General features: G+C 37.8%; 1 long non-coding RNA gene across 1 annotated transcript; it reads right to left on the reverse strand.

Annotated features, from left to right (window-relative positions):
- LOC107838074 (uncharacterized) lies at nt 1-13,254 on the reverse strand. Its single transcript, XR_001664134.1, has 3 exons — nt 13,164-13,254; nt 3,180-3,387; nt 1-531 (listed from the first exon to the last, which is right to left on the reverse strand). It is a non-coding gene; the product is annotated as an uncharacterized LOC107838074 (long non-coding RNA).
- Nucleotides 13,255-20,903: the final 7,649 nt, after the last annotated feature.

Raw genomic sequence — 20,903 nt, forward strand, 5'->3', positions numbered from 1 at the left:
CATTGCTTTAATGTCTGACGGTGTTGACAAAAACCTGGGACACAATTCCAATTTAGTTGGAAAATATATAAAAATTGCTGTATATAAATATCTGGTTTCAACAGTATGAACCGGATCAGCCATGCGGCGGAGCACCGCAGAGTCATCGATGAATGAAGACATGAGGAAGGTGTCAAAACAGACACAGGAGGTCAGGAGGAGCAGCAGTTCAGGGAAACGCTCAACACTCCACAGCGTGGACCAGGGGCCACGCCGAAACACCGATCCGATGACAAAAGAGCCGGAGCGAGACGGAGAGAGCAGCAGCTGTCTGGAGGAGCAGTGAGACGGGACGGATCGTGTCCTCAACAAGGTCCCGCATGTCTCCTGACAGCCGGCTCGTCCGCTGATGTCACCACGGCGCCTTCAGGCTGTCGTTTGTTGTTCTGTTCTGCTCAAACTGACCGAATGTGTCGTCCTCAGGAGAAGGACGAGTCTGGCCTCAAAAAGAAAAACCTCCAGGAGAAACGAGTCGAATGGTTCAGACGCTCTCTGCAGGAAAAACAAAAAATGTTTTCTGATGATGCTGGAACCGAAGAATGACGGTCAGGGCTGCTACCATGGCAACACACCTAACAGATGAAGATAAACGCATCCATCCATCAATCGTCTTCCATGGATGTTAAACCGGATGCATTTCTTGCTTCTTCAATCTTTAATTGTTAAATCCAATAAACAGATGAAGATTTTTTGGAATCAGCAGAGAAAGTTTGGCCATTTTTCCTGTCTGAAACCTTCAGATTCATTTTCTTTACCATCATGGATCAATTAAGAGACATTAAGTAAATTATCTGGACCTGCAGATCATCCAGAACCATCAGCCGGACTGGATCCTCACGTTTTGCTCGGTAGGCAGAATCTTCCTCCCAGTCTGAGGATGATGAGTCAGCGGCTGCCACAGAGACGGTAAACTCTGATTCACTGCTCCTGACCGAGGCGCTCAACCCAAATGTGAAATAACGACGGAGGAGGCCGGCGCTCGCAGCCGAAGTCAAACGTATCCAAATTCAGCAGAGCGGAGCAAACTAACTGCTGACTCTGTCTGCTCCAGTCCCACACAAATCAGCCGAGTCCGTTCAGACGTTAGAGCCCAGAGGGGGTGAAAGGCCTCAGAACCACCCAATCACATCACAACCTGTAACCTGAGCTGTCATGGCGTCTGCCAGGCTCCTGGAAACGTACGGCGCTGGAAACGTCAGACAGCAGGAACGTAAAATCATGAAATACAACTCGGGTCTGACAGGTGACGAAAACCCAAAATGGAGTTCAACCAAATCAAAACACTGGGTCCTTATGATGTCAAACTCTAATCAGGTGATCAAATAAAACACCTGCAGTTTTCTGAACCTCAGCCTGGAAGATAAATAGATCAGTTGGTTGGTATGAAGGTTGGTAAGAAATATTTTAGAAAAAAAATGGACTTTTTTTTAGCTCAAAAAGTTAAACATTTTCTAGAAAAATTCAAACATTTCAGGATTAATTTCAGAACATTTAAAAAAAGTTTTTAAAAATTCAGCTTTTGATACTCAAATTAGTTTGGAAATATCAGATTTTTTCAAGTAAAAGTAAATTTTCAACTTTTCAAACTCAGAAATTTGACATTTTTTCTAGAAAATTTCTGAGAATCTAAAAATTTCTGAGTTTTTTGGCGGAAACATGCTCCGTTTTTTCCATCAGTGGCTGTAATACGCCGTTATATTAAGAGTTCTAGAAAAATGAAAACTGGATGAAATGAAACTTCTGCAAGACTTCTGCCAGATTATATTAGCAGCATGTTTTTCCATCTTTAGCCATTTCCCTGTAAGCGTTGGATCAGACCGGAGCCAAACGACCCTCACAACTGTTCACACACTCCCACTCAGTCTGCGCGTTAGTCACCGCCGCCTCTGACTAACACACACTCTCTAAATCTGCCGCCTTCCCCGGCGAGCCGAAGCAGGATCCAAAATATCACACCAGAGAGTTCGTGTCGAGTCCGATCTGCTCATGTTTCTCTCTTTGGAAGATCGAAAGCAAATTCTTAGCCTCAAAACTGAAATAGAAAACTAACGAGGCAACACACTTTGAGATTTAGTGTTTTATTCCGTCCAAACAGACAGAATGTTTGGATAAAAACATGAACTTTGTTAAAGTCCAAAGTCTGACACAAAAACCAAACAGCTTCAGATTCTTCAGTTGAATCAACGATAAATTTCAAACATAAGACAGAAAAGACAAAATACAGTTTAAGTTCCAACATGTCAAACCGGTTTCCAGACAGTTTGTTGCATTAAAAGAAGAGTTTAATTTTAGCGCAGCTACCATGTTTATAAATGCATTTATGGAGCTAAATTGGGGCAAAATGTTTTGTTAATGTAAAAATAGCTTGTAATCAGAAGTCTAAAACTTAAATACGAAACCTGAGTTTTAGTCTAAAACGTGAAAACTAAACAATTTATCCAAACTGAAAATCAGGGAGTCATTTTTAAAATATTGATTTAATTCTGGAAGTATTTCTGAATAAATTATAACATTTTAATTTTTACATATTTTTTTCAATTCACTTTTTATCTTTTTAGGATGAAATCTTATTCTTTTTTACAGCTTCAAATAATTTTTCCCCACTTTCAATTTCAAGTTTTAGGTTTCTTTATCAGAATATATTTTCTTCAAATTAACAAAACTCTTGTCGCTAATTTTGCTCCATATGTATTAAATAAAATTAAAATCTAAGGAAATCTACAAAGCAGTCACTGCTTGAAAACTAGAGAATCTACAAACATTATTATTATTATAATCATCAGCTTTTTTATTTATGTATTGAATCGCAGCTCAACGTTCTACAAATCACATAAAATTATGAGATTAAATCAGTCTGAATGTTTTACACACAGGATTTAAAATCTGACAGTGACCTCTGCGTTGGTCTCTTTGTTTCTGTAGTGCAGATTTTAAGGTTGTGGTAAAATAATTCCCCTTTCACTCTTTATTTAAACGACCTTTTGGTTTTAATTATTCTGCGTCTAACAAACAGAGACTCAGCAGGTCTAGAACAAGGTAAAACCAGAGAAATGTTAATGAGTTTAAAGCCCCTGCGCGTGCGCGTGCACGCACACACACACACACACACACACACTCTCCACCCACATTACTGTACCTACATGTGGTTTCCATGGAGAACATTAACACGTCTTTGATAAGAATGACTCATTCATTTCTGGGTATAATCAGCTCTCTGCTCCGTCCCCCTCCGCCTGTGATCTGATGACACGTTTCCCTCGGACTCTGCAGCCATGCCAGGCGCCGCGCCGCGGGGGTCCGGACGCCCGACCATCAACGCCCACGCAGACGGCTGCAAAGGTGTGAAAGCTGAAAAGAGAAGCAGCAGCTCAGGTGGAGAAGGATCAGGTCTGATGTTAAAATGGGGATTAAATGGGGTCAGTAATGAATGCTTCATTTATGCACATGTAACCCAGGTTAAAATAGCCTCTTCATAAAAACACACACTGGGTGAATGCACTGGTTTTAGATAAGGTTCACCTTTGACATGAGAGAAAGATGTCACATTATGAACAACATCAGGGCTGCAGGGTTTCCTACAAAAGAAACTACAGAAATCTGTTCAATGCTCTGTTGACTACTGTTAAGGTCACTGCAGAAAGAAATAAGGGAGTACATCTCTGCCAAAAAACCCAGGAAAAAATGGAAACATTTCTGAGCTCCAAAAGTTCAAAACTTGCTAAAAAAAAATGCTGAAATTTTTAGATTAAGCTCAGAAGTTTCTAGAAAATACAAACAGGAAATTTGGGAGATTGAATAATAAAAAAAAAAGTTAAGAAAAAAATTCAAGTTTTCTAGAAAAAAAAATTAAATATTCTGAGTTAGAAAAGTTGAAAATTTGCCAAAGAAAGGGACCTATTTTATTTAATCTCTGATTTTAAAAAAGGCAATTTCTGAATTTAAAGAGTTGAACATTTGCCAGAAAAACTCAGAAATGTTTCAGATTAACCTGAGAAAGAAATTTCTAATCTCAAAAAGTTTAAAAGAATTTCTGAGTGAAAAGTCAAAAAAATTTAACTTCTCAAACTTTTTGTAGAATTTTTTTTTAGATTAATACAGAAGTCTCTTTTTTCTTTGGACTTTTCAAACTCTGACATTTGTGAGCTTCTGGCAGAAATTTACTCCAAACAAAAAAGGGGGGAAAAAAAACCATTAAAACATGACATCACAGTTCAATGAGTCCACTCAGATTATAACGATCATAATTGCCATAATTTGCTCCATTATTGGAAGATAATTAATGAGGTTTTTAACGAGCCGGCCGGCCGCCGACTGGCTGCGTGTCGGAGTTTGACTCTGCAGCAGCAAAGCGTCTTGAAAGCCTCAGGCTGTAAATCAACATTCTGCGCTGAACTCCAGCGGCAAAGCGAATCGTCATTCTGCTGGTGTGAAGGTTTTAATCCAGGTAGACAGAGCGGATTATCTGGATTATATTAGAGAGCATGTAGTCCTCGTGTCTGAAATCGATCAGCAGAATCAGGAGTTTCTTATTTTATTGTCCTGGAGCTGAGCTGCTTTCTGCTCCAAACTGAACGTTTTTGAAACCAACAGGTTTGATATGAGCCTTAAGAAGCTGCAGAAGAATTCACACTGAACACTTTAAATCACATTACAGCCTTTGACTGCAACAATTCACTGATAAAAAACAAAACGGAGCATCACTCTGAAGTTATTCCATTTTCTTAACCAAACAAATCTGAAAAGTGTGGAGTGCATTTGCACCAGCGTATGTCTCAAATATCAGACTTCACTGTAAAAACACCAAATCTTACCAAGTATTTTGGTCTAGTTCAAATATTTTAGTGCACCTCAAATGAGACGAAAACAACTTGTAGGTAACTTTTCAACAAAACATGGAGTAAAAAAATACTTAATATTGATGAAAATGTTTTAGTTCTACTGGTAGATTATCAACTTATAACAAGACATTTTCCCTGTTATCAGTGAAAAAATCTGCCCAGCAGGTTTTTTTATTGTAATTCCACAATCCCACAATGTTAATTGTGACTTTATTGCAAATTTTCTGCAAATAATTGTCAAAAATACTGATAAATGATAAACTGTTAGTATTCCTCACTTTTTGCCTCTCTGCTGCCTCCGCCTCACTGAAGTCCAGTTTTAATCCTCCTTTCTTGCTTTAGTTAATTTTTTGCTGTTATTTATTCATATATAATTGGTTATTTATTTCGTAGATCAATATCTCTGCTTTTTCGTCTGTAATGTTTGTTTTATATGCACAAATTGGTGGATTTGTTAATATTTTTAACAGTTTGTTGTTAAAATATTTAAACAGTTTGTTTTGTCCGGCCCTTTAAATTCGTTCTTGGTCTTGATGAGGCCCACAGTCAGAATCATTTTCCCTGCTGCAGGTAAAGGAAACCTGCCTCTGTTGCTCTGTGGTGGGTTTGGCAGCAGGAGGCAGGATGAGCCGGTGCAGATAAAGGATGGAGATGTTTGGGAGCAGATTAAATCCTCTGAGTGATTCTGTCCTGGAGCTGCAGGTGAAAAACAACCTTTGAGCTTCGACGTAAAGCAGAGAGCAATAATAATGGTCCGGTCCAGGAATCTGCATTAAACTCTCCCTCCTCCAGGCTGATCTCTGTGACACAATCATGTGTTTTTAATTTGCTGCTGCCTCTGATTCTGCAGCACAGATAAAATCCTCTAATTGAAGTATTTTATGCCGCTCCAGATGGCGAGCCATTTCCCATTATCACCTCAGAAAGAGTCGGCCTTTCTGCTCTTCTTGTTCCGAATCGTGTTACAGAACTTTCAACAATTAACCTCGTCCTCGTTAGACTTTCCACCATTTTCTGTTCTAACTTCAGTTCTGCAAACTTCTCCTTTTGTTGCCCAGATGTTGAAAACATTTTCAGCGTCTGAGATCCGCATGAAGTTTATTTTAATCTGTAAAACGTAAAAAAATGCTCCAGACGAAAAACCAACAAAACCTAAAAACTGTGATCAACAGTTTGGTTTCTCCACTTTTCTTCAGGATTATTTTAACGGAGCCTGTTTGAGCTGGTGACGTTGCATTATAACTGGATTCTAGCAAAGACTTTGACTAGGCCACTTCGTAACCCACTTTTTGAAACTTTTCTAGGTGAACTTGCTGCTGTGCTTCACCAACACAAACACAACAAAACACACAACATACCAACACAAACACACAATGTAACAGCGAAAGCCTCATGGGAAAAGTAAAAAAATCCAGAACAGACCAACAAAAAGGATATTTACAAACCATAGTTTGTAAATATTTAGGTTACAAACAACTCCTTAGTAAGACAGATAAGCTAAATATTTGGTTAACAAGCTAAACGACAACTATAATGGCAGATATGCTAGAATGGATTTCATGCTAGCTTCTGTTTAGCTTAACTTCCATTGTGACTTTTGGGCCACCGTACCTTCCTGCCCACAGAATCGCCTTCTATCGAGATAATTTAAAGAACCGGTGAGTTACTGCAGAGTTTAATTTCCCTGTGAGTTTAAATTGAATGTCTGACCGACTGAATGATAGTTTTACGGTTGGTGTAAAATGTTGCTCCCTCCGCTTTTATCTCGCCAGTCAAGTAGAGTCAGTGAATATATAAAATGCATCCCAGAGCCTGACAATGGCGTGTTTAACATTTTACTTCCTTTCATTCTTTATAACCAAGAGGAATTGACCTTCAGGACGATGTCACATTAATTAGGCCGCGTGTTCGGCCTCCATCCATTATCTGGACGCTCGTTTCTTCCTCCGGTGTCAGCTGGAAACAAAGGGAAAGCCGTAACGATGCTCTGACTGCACAAACAAGCATCCACACATTGTCTTATGGCCCGCTTTTAATGACCAGTGGAAGAGCACGCACACACACACACACACACACACACACACACACACACACACGCTGTGAAAGCGACGATAATGATTCTCCTTTTCTTTGCAGTCAAACAAAATCGTTTCTCTCTCCAAAGCCTCGTCCCCTTCAGTTCGGTACGCACGCAGCAGCAAGAGGGTTTTATTATTTGATTTGTGCCACTATTCAGCCTAAAGATGTGACAATTTCACCACCTTGAAAGAACAAAAGCTGCTGTAAGTGTCGGGAAAAGCGCTCTGAAGTTAACAGAGTCTGAACCGTTTCCCAAGCAGCCAAAGAAAACTGAACATCACAGATCAAAACCAAACATGAGCCACGAACTCAGCTGGCTCTCATTACCGGCGTTCATCACCGCTGGAGATTATCGACATTAAGATGCATCATCAGAGGTTTTAATCTGAAATGTGACACAAATCAAAATGAAAACACAATAATGAAGAGACATGAGCAAAACCTGGAGCAGTCCGTCACACAAACAGGAGTTTGTAAACTGAACCTAATGTTTAGTTAGCAAGCTATAAGCCAAATATTTAGTTTGAACCAAGATATTTAATTTACAATGAACATACAAACTTGCTAACTAAATATATAGTTTACAAACTAAATATATAGTTTACAAACTAAATATATAGTTTACAAACTAAATATTTAGCCCCATAGTAAATGTAAGCTAAATAAGCGAAATATTTAGTTAGAACTTATTTAGTTTACAGTGAAAATACAAACTTGTTAACCAAATATTTAGTTTCCAAACTAAATATAAATTAACTAGTCTTTAAACAAAATATTTAGTTTGTAAATAAACCTAAATATTTGGGGTGCTTAGCTTAAATATTTAGTTCGCAAACTAAATAAGCTAAAATAAGCTAAATATTTAGTTTACAAACTCCAAACCATCCATCCATTCATTTTCTTTACACCCTTGTCCCTCAGTGGGGTCAGGAGGTGCTGCTGCCTCTCCAGCTAACGTTCTGGGTGAGAGGCGGGGTCACCTGGACAGGTCGCCTGGACAGGTCACCTGGACAGGTCGCCTGGACAGGTCACCTGGACAGGTCGCCAGTCTGTCGCACTCTAAACCAAAGGCAAACTAAATATATAGTTTGGAAACTAAATATAGTTAGTAAACTAAATAAGCCCTGCGACAGACTGGTGAGCTGTCCAGGGTGACGTTAGCTGGAGAGGCACCAGCACTTCCTGACCCAGGAGGGCCAAGAGCGAACAGAAAATGGATGGATAAACTAAATAAGCCAAATATGTAGTTTACAAACTAAGCTATATGGTTAGTTTAAAATCTAAATATTTAGTTAGCTCCAAACTAAATATCAAGTTTGTTTAGTTAGTGAACTAAATATTTGGAATAAAATAGTTAAAAGTGAAGTATTTAACCCAGTAAATGTTTAGTACGTGAAAATGTAAAAACTGAAGTCACTGAACTTCATGGGAATTCATTTTTTCTGTGAAAAATAAAATCCTTCAATCGGTTTCATCTCATCTCATTTCCTTCTTTATTTTCCACTTCGTCTCTGCAGCCGTTTCTGAGGGAGATTCAGTAATAAATCACAGCTTGTTGCCGCCGCTCAGCTTCATTGACCCAACCAACCTGTCATGGAGGGAAAAGCGCAGAAAGGAAACGGTGAGACGGCCTACAGCTTCCTGTCATCATCAAACGGCGCGCTGCGCGTCGCGCGCGTGGCCGCCGCTCTCTCCCCTGAGCTGCTTCAGTTTTATTTATGGCGGAGGATTCATTACAGCGACACCTTGTTAAAAAGCCCAGCGGCTCCGGACCATTAAGCGTTTAACCTGCATCCAGAAACCACTTGTTGGCCATTAGCGCCGTCAGCAGCAGGACCATTAAATCAGCTGGTTAGATTTAACAAAACTCAACATTTCATTTTAAACAACAATTAAAAGGTCGTTAATCAGTCTGATTGGTAAAAACAGTATTTATTTGTCTAACTAAGTGGTGTAGTTCAAGGCTGAAGGGAGTTCTGTGCAGCTCTCATAATCTGAACAGCAGGCAGGTGTTAACTCGCAGCTCTGCTCTGACTTTAATTGAAGATTTTGTTGCTTGTTTCCGTGGGAACGCAGCCAGAGTTTCAGGAGGAACATTTAAAAAAGAAAAGAACCAGAACCGCTGTTGTTACAGCAGTTTTCTCTTAAAATAAATTAGACTTGGAGGAGCTTCATTAAGTCAAGACTGATTCATTAGAAACCCACATTTTACTGCATTTGAACCAACACTGTATGGCAAGCGTTTTTAGCATAAAATCGGTTTATCAGTGACTAATTACATCCTGGATATCTAAAATATGCATTTTGACTAACCTTAGTGGTAATTCATTTCAAATGATGTCGCTGGATTCGTTGTTTGACGTCACACATCCATAATTACAATTTAAAATATCACAAATGTAATTATGTCTGGTCAAAAAAGGTAACTTTAGATATCTGAACTGAGGATTGTGGGTAAACCACCTCGTGTTTCTACTGAGCTGTTTGGACCATTGGGCGTCTGCTTCAGAAATCTCCAAAGGATTTCTTATTCTGGAAAGAATAAAAGTCAAAGATATCAGTACTGTACTTCTGACTAATAAGAATGTTAATTTGAGATAGCCTTAATCCCAACCCTCCATCTTTCCTTTCTTCAAAACATAATTTCAGACATCTTAGTTTACTAATACATCCAGCTGTAAACCAATTTCAGATATCTGGATTGTCAGTGTGGGGAAAACAATTTTATGTTAAAACTGCCTGCCATACATGCTACCATCAGGATGTTGATCCATCACTGTTGTTCTTCCTACAACATGGAAATAGAAGCTTTTTTAGGACGGTTCTTGGATTTTTTTACTGCCTTGTGTCAGGGATCTTTAACTCGGACTCATTCCCGTCTTCTGTATCCTCACCGTCTGGAAACTGAAAGTTCCTCTAATCTTTAGGTGACTGATCAGCCGAGACGACCAGCCGATCGCTCCATTATTGGAAGGTGGTGTCGCTTCATCCATGTGGAAAGAGACAAACTAAGATTCATGCAGATCGCCTGAAACCAAACACACCACAGCATCCCCACCACAAGCAGGTGGGGATGCTGCTGCTGCCACAACCAGAACATGTTTTATTTACAACCAATGATCAGAGCGATGGGTCGGAACCAGCAGAGAGAGGCTGCAAGGAGCCATGTTCAATAAGAACATTTATATTTTGCATGTAAAAAGTGTTTTTAAAAAACCCAACCTGCTAAGTTAATGATTTTTGGTGTCTGGAAAATGAGCCTTTTCAAAATCCTTCACACAAAGCAATGTCACAAATATTATTATTATTGTTGTTGTTGTTGTTTTGATTTCACTTTGGGATCACTAAAGTATTTTTGAATTTTGAATTGCAGGCGCGGCCACTCACCTAGTAACCCCAATGAAGCCCAGCCCGTTACCTAGCAACCCCAGCAGAGTTCCGACTGTTACCTAGCAACCCCAGCAGAGTTCCAACAGTTACCTAGCAACAGAACTGAGCCACAGCTCCAGTTATGTTAGAAGTAAAGACTACTACCTGTTTCTGCAGCTAAGATACAACAAAACAAAAACTTCAAAAAAAGTAAAAAGAAAAAACACACACACACACACACACACACACACACACATGGTGATCGTTTTTCTTTCTTCAGTTAATTCATCATCAGAACTCTGCAGCATTTTGGACAAGATGAAGGTTTTTTAACTGTATAAAAAGTAGTCGAGTCAAACAAACACACAGTAGTTTTTTTCTTGACTTTCAGAAAGGGCGTCCTTAAAAACCTTAAAACCCGTTTAAAATTATATTTAATTGATGAAAAAGACACAGAGGTTAATTAAATTATGACTGGATTAATTATTACTGAGCAGTTTGGTGTTGCAGATGTTCTGGTCCAAATATGACAGCTTCTGTCTTGTCTGACTTTAAAAGCAGAAAATTAAAAGGCATCCTTGTGTAATAAATGCACTAGAAATGATGGTTTATTAATTATCTTGTTAATTTAAAGTTTACAACGTGAATAATAAATACATAAGAGTAGAAGCAAAAAAGAAACGGAGGAAACAGACATCTGAGCAGCAGATGATGAACTGAATGTGAGGGAAAATGTGACTGACTGGAGTTTTATTACAGCCTCACAAGCTGGTGAGTTGGTTCCTACTGGGAGCTTTGGGATCAGAATAGTAACTTCAAAATACAAGAGGAAAAATACAAAAGTGTGTCAGTAACATTGTAGATAGAAAAACTGAGTTCTGACAAAATCCTCAGGAATTTTTAAGTTGCTCTCAGAAGGTTTCTGGGAAATTGTGGATATTTCTGGGTTTCAAAACTGAAAAATGTTCAACATTTTGAAACTCAGAAAATTTCCAAAAGTTGAAGAATTTTGTCTTCTCAAATTCAGAAAAATGTTTTTTTTTTTCTACAAAGTTTGAGAATAGTACCAACATTTCTGAGCTTTTTGGCAGATATTTACTATTTTAAAAGTTCTGTATCTCTTGCATATTTTTAACTTTTCAAACTCAGAAATTTCTGAGCTTTTGGCAGAAATTTACACTGCCTTTTTAAAAAATGTATAACGACCCTAATACACCATCATAAAAATAATCCAAAGTCGAAATTTCCAAGTTGTTTTTCTAGATTTTTTTTTTATTTCTGAGTGTAATCTCATAATTTCAGATTTTTTTCTCATATTTATTTTGGCAGAAATGTACACCTCTTTTTTTCTTATGTCTACAATGACCCAAATACGCTGGTGTAGAAAAGTCAAAAATGTTTTTCTTATGATTATCCCTAAATTTGTAAATGTTGAGTTATTTCGTTTCAGATTTTGAGGTAAAGCTGATATTAGCCTGTTCTCTGCTTCATATCAAACCTCCGTCCTGCTTTGAGCTCCTAAAAAGACTCAGCGGCGGAAGAAAGTCTCCCAATTTAACAATAACTGAATAATAATTTTGGAAAAGCAGCCGGTTCACTGGAGAATTATTCACACACTTGGACTGAACTCTGTGAGCAGAACTGTACGAATTAAAGTCTTTCCTGGGAAACAAATCTGACCCGATGGAGCCTGTAGGGAACGTTTAAGGTCCGCTGACCTCTCACAACGCCCGTCAAACCAGAACAGACGGACGGGAAGTGAACACACCATAATCATGTTGCTAAGTTCTTAAGACTGGGCAGAAATAAACAGAACCAACAGGTTTAATACAGAGTCAACATAATGTACGACAACACTGTAATAACCACAAACTCTATAAACAGCATTGCCTAATAAAAAAATAAAACCTCAGTACAGATAGAGCTGTGTGCACTGCAAAAACACTAAATTACCAAGTATTTTTGGTCTATTTTACAGTGTAAATATCTTAGTGCACTTGAACTAAGACAAAACTAACTTACAAGTAACTTTTCACCAAGATATCCAAGATATAGGAGCTTGTTTTAAGTAAATATTCCAAGTCCCAAGTTTCAGGACTGCTATAACAGTGATGAGCACAATCCGAAGGATAATAAAATCGAAGTCAGCAATGATGACCAAAGCACTGCCTTTAGCATCCAGATTCACTAAACAAACCTTTTAGTTTACAATATTAATGTTTTATATTACCATTATCTTATAAAACTGGTTTACTTTTCCCACAAGTAATAATTGACTTCACACATTACCCTTTTCACATTTCCATCCTTCACTTATCAACCCAACCACGGTCTAGTCTGTGTATCAAACAGGATAAATCAACTGTTTTAAAGCTCTGCTGCCGGTAGCTGCATATTAACTGGCATCATCAAAATGTCCACTGTTTTTAACTGAACACCAATCAAAAATAGAAATACAAGACTTACAAAACAAACACAGAATTTAACTTAGCATTGTTTCAACTTTAACCTCAATTCCCACACTTCAAGCACAAAGAATAGTTTCTTTAGCTTTGGCTGGAATCACTTTACTCTCATGTTTTGATCTACTTTACGAGTCACCAAGCAACTTGCACTGAATATTATTCAAACAAAAGCAAAATAAAAATCCTAATCACCTCCTCCGGCGGCCGCTTTCACAGAGCGGGTTGGCATCCTACCAAATTTACCCTCGCCTGATAAAATTGGCAACTATTGGCAAAACAATGCACAGAAACCGTAACCCAGCGCTACATACTGGTAAAATATGAGGTAAACATCTTACAGAGTGGTGTTGGTGTGTTTTCACCATGTACTGACCTGAAGGGTAATAAAATAGAAGCCAGCAATGATTGCCTTTAGCATAGAGACTGCGTCTGAGGCAAACCGGAAGTCCTCCCCAAAACCAATCCGGAAGCAACGCCCCCAAATAAAGGTTCCGCTTCGCCACTACTGCTTCCCTCCCAGCGTCAGGAAAGCACTGTAGATGCAGGCAGATTAACATGTCGAAATGCAAACAAAATATAATTTCTTCATTTTGGGAAAAAATGGAATAAATTATACATGAAAATATTTCAAGAAGATAAAACTACCAAAATAATGTGGTGGCATTTCATAAATAATTTATGAATATTAATGAAAAAGTTCTAGTTTCACTTATGACAAGACATTTTTTCTATATTATAAATAAAATACGTCTTCATCAATATTAAGGAATTATTGACTTTTAAAAAGCTCCTATATCTTTTGTTATTTCAAGACTACCAAGATATTTACTCTAGAAACTAAACCAAAAATACTTAAATACAACATGTTTTATTCCAGTGTCATTAAGATGTTTTCCAGAGAGACATTTCCACTTTCAAACTGCAGCTCAGGTCGGATTTTCCTCCAAATCCAGATTGAGTGAAACCACATACATGAGGAACGTGAGAAACCAATCCTGTTAGCCTGCAGGTCGGGAGGAAAATAATCCTTTTAAGCATCAGAATCCCATCTGAGAGGATGAGCTTGGAGTGAAAGGTATGGCTGCATCTGCAAACAGGCTCGTGAAACATCACTGAGGTGGAAACTCAAAACTGAGCCAAATTAAAAACACAGAACCTTGATGGATGCTTTGACTTTCAATTACTATTCTCCACTACGCTGCAACTATAAATATTCTCAAGTAAATAAAAAATATTCCCAAAAATGTGAGTTTTCACTTATCAACAACTAGGACAAAAATAAATAAATCCCAGTTTGGGATTTTACTTTGAAAAGATTTCAGAAGAACTGTCATGATATGTGGTGTAGATGTTGAGGATAGATGCAGAGGAGCCGGGCTGAAGTGAGAGAAATGATGAATTAATGATGAAAAAACACAATAATTTCTTGAATTGTAGTAATTTTTAGTCCTCCCTCAAGTGTTTGCAAATATCAAAGTGCTTGACGGCTTCTCACCCATGCCACCATTTTGTTTCCTCAAGCTTCTAAAGTTTGGCATGCAGCCTTTTTTACAGCAAAATGAAACCCATCTCAGGCTACAAACCTCTAACCTGCTTTACTGCAGTAGGTGTCCACAGTGTGGCCCCGGGGCCAACTGCAGCCCTCTGATTTTTGGGTATAAAGCGTGTTTAAAATCTCAAATTTTAAAATGGCACCTGTATGATTTGGATTCATTTTCTACAAAAATTTTCTTTAAAATATTGTCCGTTTGGAAGATGAAACATGTTAAATGTGACCCTTGACATTTAAAAATTTGATATTTTGACCCTAATGGAAAAATGTTGATATCTGTCATGTTGGTGTTTTTTTTTCCACAGTAAATGAACCAACTTAAATCGACTGTCACTTCCTATCTTTTTAAAATATGAGCTTCTCGCCCCAGACAGATGGCGTCGTCGTCTCTCTGTGGTTGACATCTTTAGCTCAGGAGGAGGCTGGAGATGAAGCGGGAAGCTCAGCAGGACCGGCGCACATCAAACCTTTCCACCGCTGGCAGCAGACAAAGCTTTCTCCAGGTGTTTGTTATCCGCTCTGTCTTTACTGGTCTCTGCTCTTTGTTGCTCAGTTTCAGATCAATAAGTCTGCCAGAGAAATGCTGTTTCATTTACTGAAGACTGAAGGAAAAGCAAAGAGGACGAAATCCTAGAAAAATAAATATTTTCTTAGCATCTGATGGTTTTCAGTGATGAATCCACCATCTTTTTGGTTTTTGGAAGAAAATAAAATCCTCTTCAAAATCTCTAAATATTTGTCATATTGTGAAAATAATTTTGAAACATAATTAGTTTAAAAAAGAGAAAAAAAGTCAAACATCTTTTTTGATTTCCAGTAAAAAACAAAAAATCTCACCAAGTATCTTTGGTGAAACCAGCTGACCAAACGTGCTGGAGTTCTGCTTGGGCTGCTAGGTAACAGGCTAAGCTTCACTGGGGTTGCTAGGTAACAAGCAGTGCCTGCAGTTTTGTGATGTTACCTTTGGAGGTTTTTGAAAAGACTAATTTCCCAGACAACAAAAAAAAGAAACTAACGGCAAAAAGTGTTTATTTATTTAAAACGGTTGGGATGTTTTTAGAAACAGTTGACATGCAAAGAATTAGCAAAATGGGAATTTTGCATAATTTGATCCTTTAATACACTGCTGTAAAAACCTCTTTCAAGTTTTGGATCAACAATAAGTGTTGGGCGACTTTATCTGCTTGGTTTTGGGTCTGATTTTATCCTCTCCTTTGCTCAACCCAGAGGAATCAAACTGGATTTTAAGTCTTAGTTTGTGTCTGATGAACTGCTGCTTTGCTCTTCCGGCCAAATGTTCTGACTCAGCGCTGATCCATTTTTAGGTTTTCTGGCTGATTTTTATTAAAAATGTCCGAGGATCATACAGACTCTGGCGGTGTTCCCAGGACCTTAGAGGAGAAGCATCCTAGATCCTCCGACGCTGCAAAAATCCATATTTCTCTGTTAATAAAAACTTTCTCTGTTTCCTGCGCGCAGCCTCCGTTTCATCAGAGAAACAATCTGGCGTCCTGCCTCCCAGGACGCCTGCAGCAGACAGGTTTAATATGAGCACAGACACATTAACGCTGCTCTCGCTTCGGGTTTTGTGCCCCAGTTAACACACACATGTCACTTTATATAACCTGGCCAAAAGTGATTTCTAGGAGATTCTTTTCACAGGAAATGTCTGCCTTCGTTCATCTCGACTGCTTTGCTTCGTCTTGAGGCGTTTCTTCACGTTCTCGACGTTCAACCTGGCAGCCGCTGTGACGTCAAACCTCTGAAAAGTTTTTCTGCCAGATTAGGAAGTTTGTCCACCTGCTGAGCAGGAACTGGTTACATTTACTTCAGTAACATCTTCGAAAAATATATTTATTTTTTAGGAGTGTATCTACTACGATGTACTTTTTACTCTTACTTGAGTAAAATTTTGGGATTTTCTACCCACTGAATGAAAAACAAACATGTTTTAACCAAAAAGTCATCATGCAGACACACACCTGCAGTTTCTGTTAAAGTTTCATCAGTTTTTTATTGTAAGAAACTGATTTGAAAAAAATTTTTTTGATTGATTTTGTTGGGGTTTTGTTTGTTACTTATACAAATTGTCATTTTGTTCCTTAAAATACCAAAATTTCCACTTAAATTAGAATTTTGTTCCGCCTGATGATGTAATTTTACTCAGTACTTGAGTAGACTTTTTACCAAATACTTTTTTAGTAATTTCTTAGATGGCTACTTTTTACTTTTACTTGAGTAAATCTTTAGTTCCTCTGGTTGGTTTTGCGGTTCTTCTCCTCCCTCCTCCTCTGAGTGCAGGTTCATGTTTTCTCCTGTGGGTTCAGGAGTTCAACTCGTCTGCCCTCTGGGGAGAAACACATCAGACCAACCCTCTGTGTGTGTGTGTGTGTGTGTGTGTGGGTGTGTGTGTGTGTCAGTCGGCTATAATCTCATGGACTTCCAGGTGGAAAGCAGCCAAACTGGCGCACACAGACTCAGTTCACACATTTAATCTTCCTCTCCAGGCGAGTGCTGCCTCTCCGGCTCGCAGATCGCTCTCTAATTGCCTTGTAATCACATTACTTATTTCCTCGCACATTCTTAAAAGAGACGGTTATCAGTGTTCTGCATAAAATCACGCTGCGGAGTTTATTATGTCACATGATTTAACAATAAATCATCCTCCGTGTATTAAAATGCAGATGAGGCGGCTGCCTCTTCGGCTCTGAAGGGTGTAAAATGAGTGTCATCATCATCATCATCCTGATGATGATGCATGAAAGAGATACAGTAATCACTGCTGGTTGGGTAAAACTGGAGGGCGGGAGGGAAGTGGAAGTTGTTGAAGACATCAGAAGGAGGAAATCCACAGTGAATGAGAGACATGGAGCGTTTTCTTCTCCCGGTTGGTTGAATCCCAGTCCGGCTCTTCGTGGACCATCTGCCTCGCTCTTCTTCATGTGTCCAGGCGAGCTTTGTTCTGACTCAGACGCCTCCCTGATGCTTCTGTCTTCAAAATCCTCTCAAGTTGTGCCTGAAAGCCCAACTGACAAATTTCCCTGCTTTTATCTGAGAGAAACATCCACCACCGTCTGTGAAGATTTACAGATTTAACTCCTCAGCTCCTGATTTTCTTCATCCGTTGGTTAATTACCATTTTAAGAATGCTAAATTAATATAAGCACTTCAGAAACACACAATATTGCAAGGTATTTTAATCTAGTTTCTAATGCAAATATCTTATTACATTTGAAATAACTTACAAGTAACTTTTCAGCAAACAAATATGAGCTTGTTTTAAGTAAATAATTCCTTAATATTGATTTTAAAAAGCACTAGATCCACTGGCAAATTATTTTGCTTATGGAAAAAATGTCTGGGTTTATTAATAAGAATCTGCCAGTGGAATATGTACTTTTTAAAAAATCACAATAAGGGAATTATTGACTTGAAACGAACTCTTATTTTGTTCTGGAAAGTTTCTTGTAAGTTTGTTTTCTCTTATTTCAAATGTACTGAGAAATTTTCACTAGACACTAGACTGAAAATATTTAATATATTGACATATTTTGTGTTTTTAGAGTACAGGTTTCAATTTCTGGGCTTGTTTTAGAAAGAAAAAGCTAAACATTGATGTATTTTTGCGTTTTCAGCTTCAATAACTGCAAAAAAATCAAAATATTACCAAATATTTTTGGGTTAGTTTTAAATATGTTAGTACACTTAAAATAAGACAAACTTACAAGTAACTTTTCAGCAAGACATAGGAGTTTGATTTAGTAAATAATTCCTTAAAATTGATTAATAAGTATTAGTTCCTGGCAGATTATTTCACTTATAATGTGAGAAAAATGTTTTAAGTGAAATAATCTGCCAGTCTAACTTGAACTTTTTAATCAATATTAAGGAATTATTGGTTTATTGTTATTGGAGAGACATTGTAAAAATCTCCACTTTCATCTCAAAAACAGACTTAATCATGTCCTAAAATTGGGCTGAATACAGTAAAGGGTCTTCAGACAGTTTTTGCTAACAGCTTTTCACCAAATATGTTTTTAATCAAACATAAAAGAAGTTAAAAGCAAAAACTCTGTGTTTGAGTTTCTGGTTTGATTCTGGAGGAAAACCTGAGTGGAAAAGAAAAGTGTTCATGTATTCATAAAACATCATTAAATATCTCTCACTGCCAGCTCAGCTCTCGCTTTATTCCTGCGACATTTTCTCAGCAGAACTTTTTCTTTCTGTTGAAAGCAGAAATGTTTGTCCCTCGCCGCTCACGGCCGCGTTAATCAACATTCCTGGAACTGACGGCAAGCATTCAGCCGGCAGCAGCACAAGCTCACAAATCCTGATAAACCAAAAGACCTTGGCTGGAGATGCTTTTAATAAAAGACAGAAACCTGAAGAAGTACGTTTTCTTTTTTCTTATTCTGACGTTGTGAGGTGAAGTGTTTATAAAACATCTGAAGTGTTTTGATCATTGAGTCACTGCTGCAGCGTCTTATCTGAACAGAACTGAACCGTCCCAATCAGCGCAGCCTGTAGTATCCACCAAATGAGTTCAGCTAGCATCAAAACATACAGCGTCCAGTTCAGATTAATACTTAAACTCTTTAAAAAGTTTTCCATCAAAAGCAGGGGTGTCCAACATGTGGTTCAGGGGCCATTTGTGGCACATGAAATGATTGTGTGTGGCCCCTGACAGGAGTTCAAGAAAAGTCCTAAATTGGACACATTTTGTAATTGATTTGATTCGAGTTTCCTTCTCAGACAGAAAATGTAATTCTGCGTTCAGCTTCAGGTGCTGGGTGCATTTTTGACGCGCGGTGGGAGGAGAATCTTGACTTTTGTTTTCTAAATAAAACCAAGAAAGCATCTTGGTTTTATGTACTGAAAGCAGGAGAATATTGCCATTGGGAAATACATTTATTCATTCATTTATTTTTTTTAATTTAAAAGTACTTGTTCCATTGGCAGACCTTTTCACATTTTTCACATCAGTGAAATAATCTACTTTTTAACCAACATTAAGAAATTATTTACTTAAAACAAGACACTGCATCTTGCTGAAAATTTACTTGTAAGTTAGTTTTGTCTCATTGAAATTACTTTCACTTTTATTATTTGCATTATGTATTTAAATACCAATAAAATAGTTTTTATTGCTGTTTGAGAGAATAAAACGTCTGACACAGTTTGAAATCTGAGACTGAAACTATTTTATTGTCTAATGGGATTTATCTCATAAAAATATTGTTTTTAAGCAGTTTATTTATTTTGGTCACTCAAGTTATTTAGATAGTTTTACTGCATCTGAATGTTTTCTACGTTAATAAATGATTGGCCATTTATTAATGATCTAAAAAAAAGAAAAAAAGAAGTGGGCCTAAAATACAGCCTTGGTGCACTCCGCATATTAAATCAGTAGAATCTGACATGATGTTGTTTTATAGTACAATTGCCAATCCATCCATTTCATTTTCACATTTTCAGACATTTTGATTTGTTGAATTGTGGCATGTTTGGCTTTCCACACATACTGCGGCCCAAATTGTGAAAATTACAAGAAACAAAGGTTTGCATATATCACTCTATATGTGCTGATTCTATATAATATTAGACCTTCACTTTCTGAGATGACTGACAAAATATATTACACTTTTACACAACATATTTTTTTCTAAAATATATTGCATAATAAATTTCCAGCTACATTTTCTTTTAGATGTGTTAGTAATTATCCTTAATAAAATGCACATGTGGTGTGGCTTCATCTGCCTCCTCTTTTCATTTTCTGATAAAAAGAAACTGGCTGTGCCGAGAGAAGCAGAGAAGAAGACGAGCTTTTAAGTTCAGATCCACCGAGAAATTAAGACACGACAAAAAGTAGAGTAACAAGAAGCTGGTGAAACAGAGGAAGAAAAGGCTGAGGTGATAAAATCACAAAATTACAAGCAGAGATTACAAATATAAGTGCAGTTTATGGAGCTTCATTATCCACTGAGCACGTCTGCGTCAATATATTAGCAGCCCGAGAGGCAGTAAGTGGTCCCAAATTATCCAGTTTTATTATTAGTTCAAGAAATAAACGATCTTCTCCATCGTTCAGAGAGCAGCTGTAGAGAAACTGAGGATTTAAGGAAATTGTTGCTCTCATTTCAGAGACTTTTTCAGCTTTGGCTTTGGGCAGACAGGAGATTTCTGCTCGATTTATTCCAACCTGCTGCTGGAGGTTTGTCTTCTGAAAAGATCTGGAAACATTTTGACTTCTGGTGAAGTCTGGATCAGTTGAGAGCAGAAATCAGACCTAAGTCTGACCTCTTCTTATCGAAAACAGAATAAAACCTTCAGACACAAGTAAAAAGGTTCAAAAACCCGTGAATAATGTAAGAGGGGATGTTGAAGTTCCACTGCGATTAGAATATTTCAGCTCTGGGCAACAAAAACAGCAAAAAAAAAAACACAAAATATTTTGGTTTTTAGTGTAAAAATCTTAGTATTCTTTAAATAAGAAAAGTAACTTTTCAGCCAGAGCTTGTTTTAATAAGTCAATAATCATTTAATGTTGATTAAAAAGTT

This window comes from Poecilia formosa, unplaced genomic scaffold, assembly GCF_000485575.1.
Source record: "Poecilia formosa unplaced genomic scaffold, Poecilia_formosa-5.1.2 Scaffold209, whole genome shotgun sequence".
Lineage (NCBI taxonomy): Eukaryota > Metazoa > Chordata > Actinopteri > Cyprinodontiformes > Poeciliidae > Poecilia > Poecilia formosa.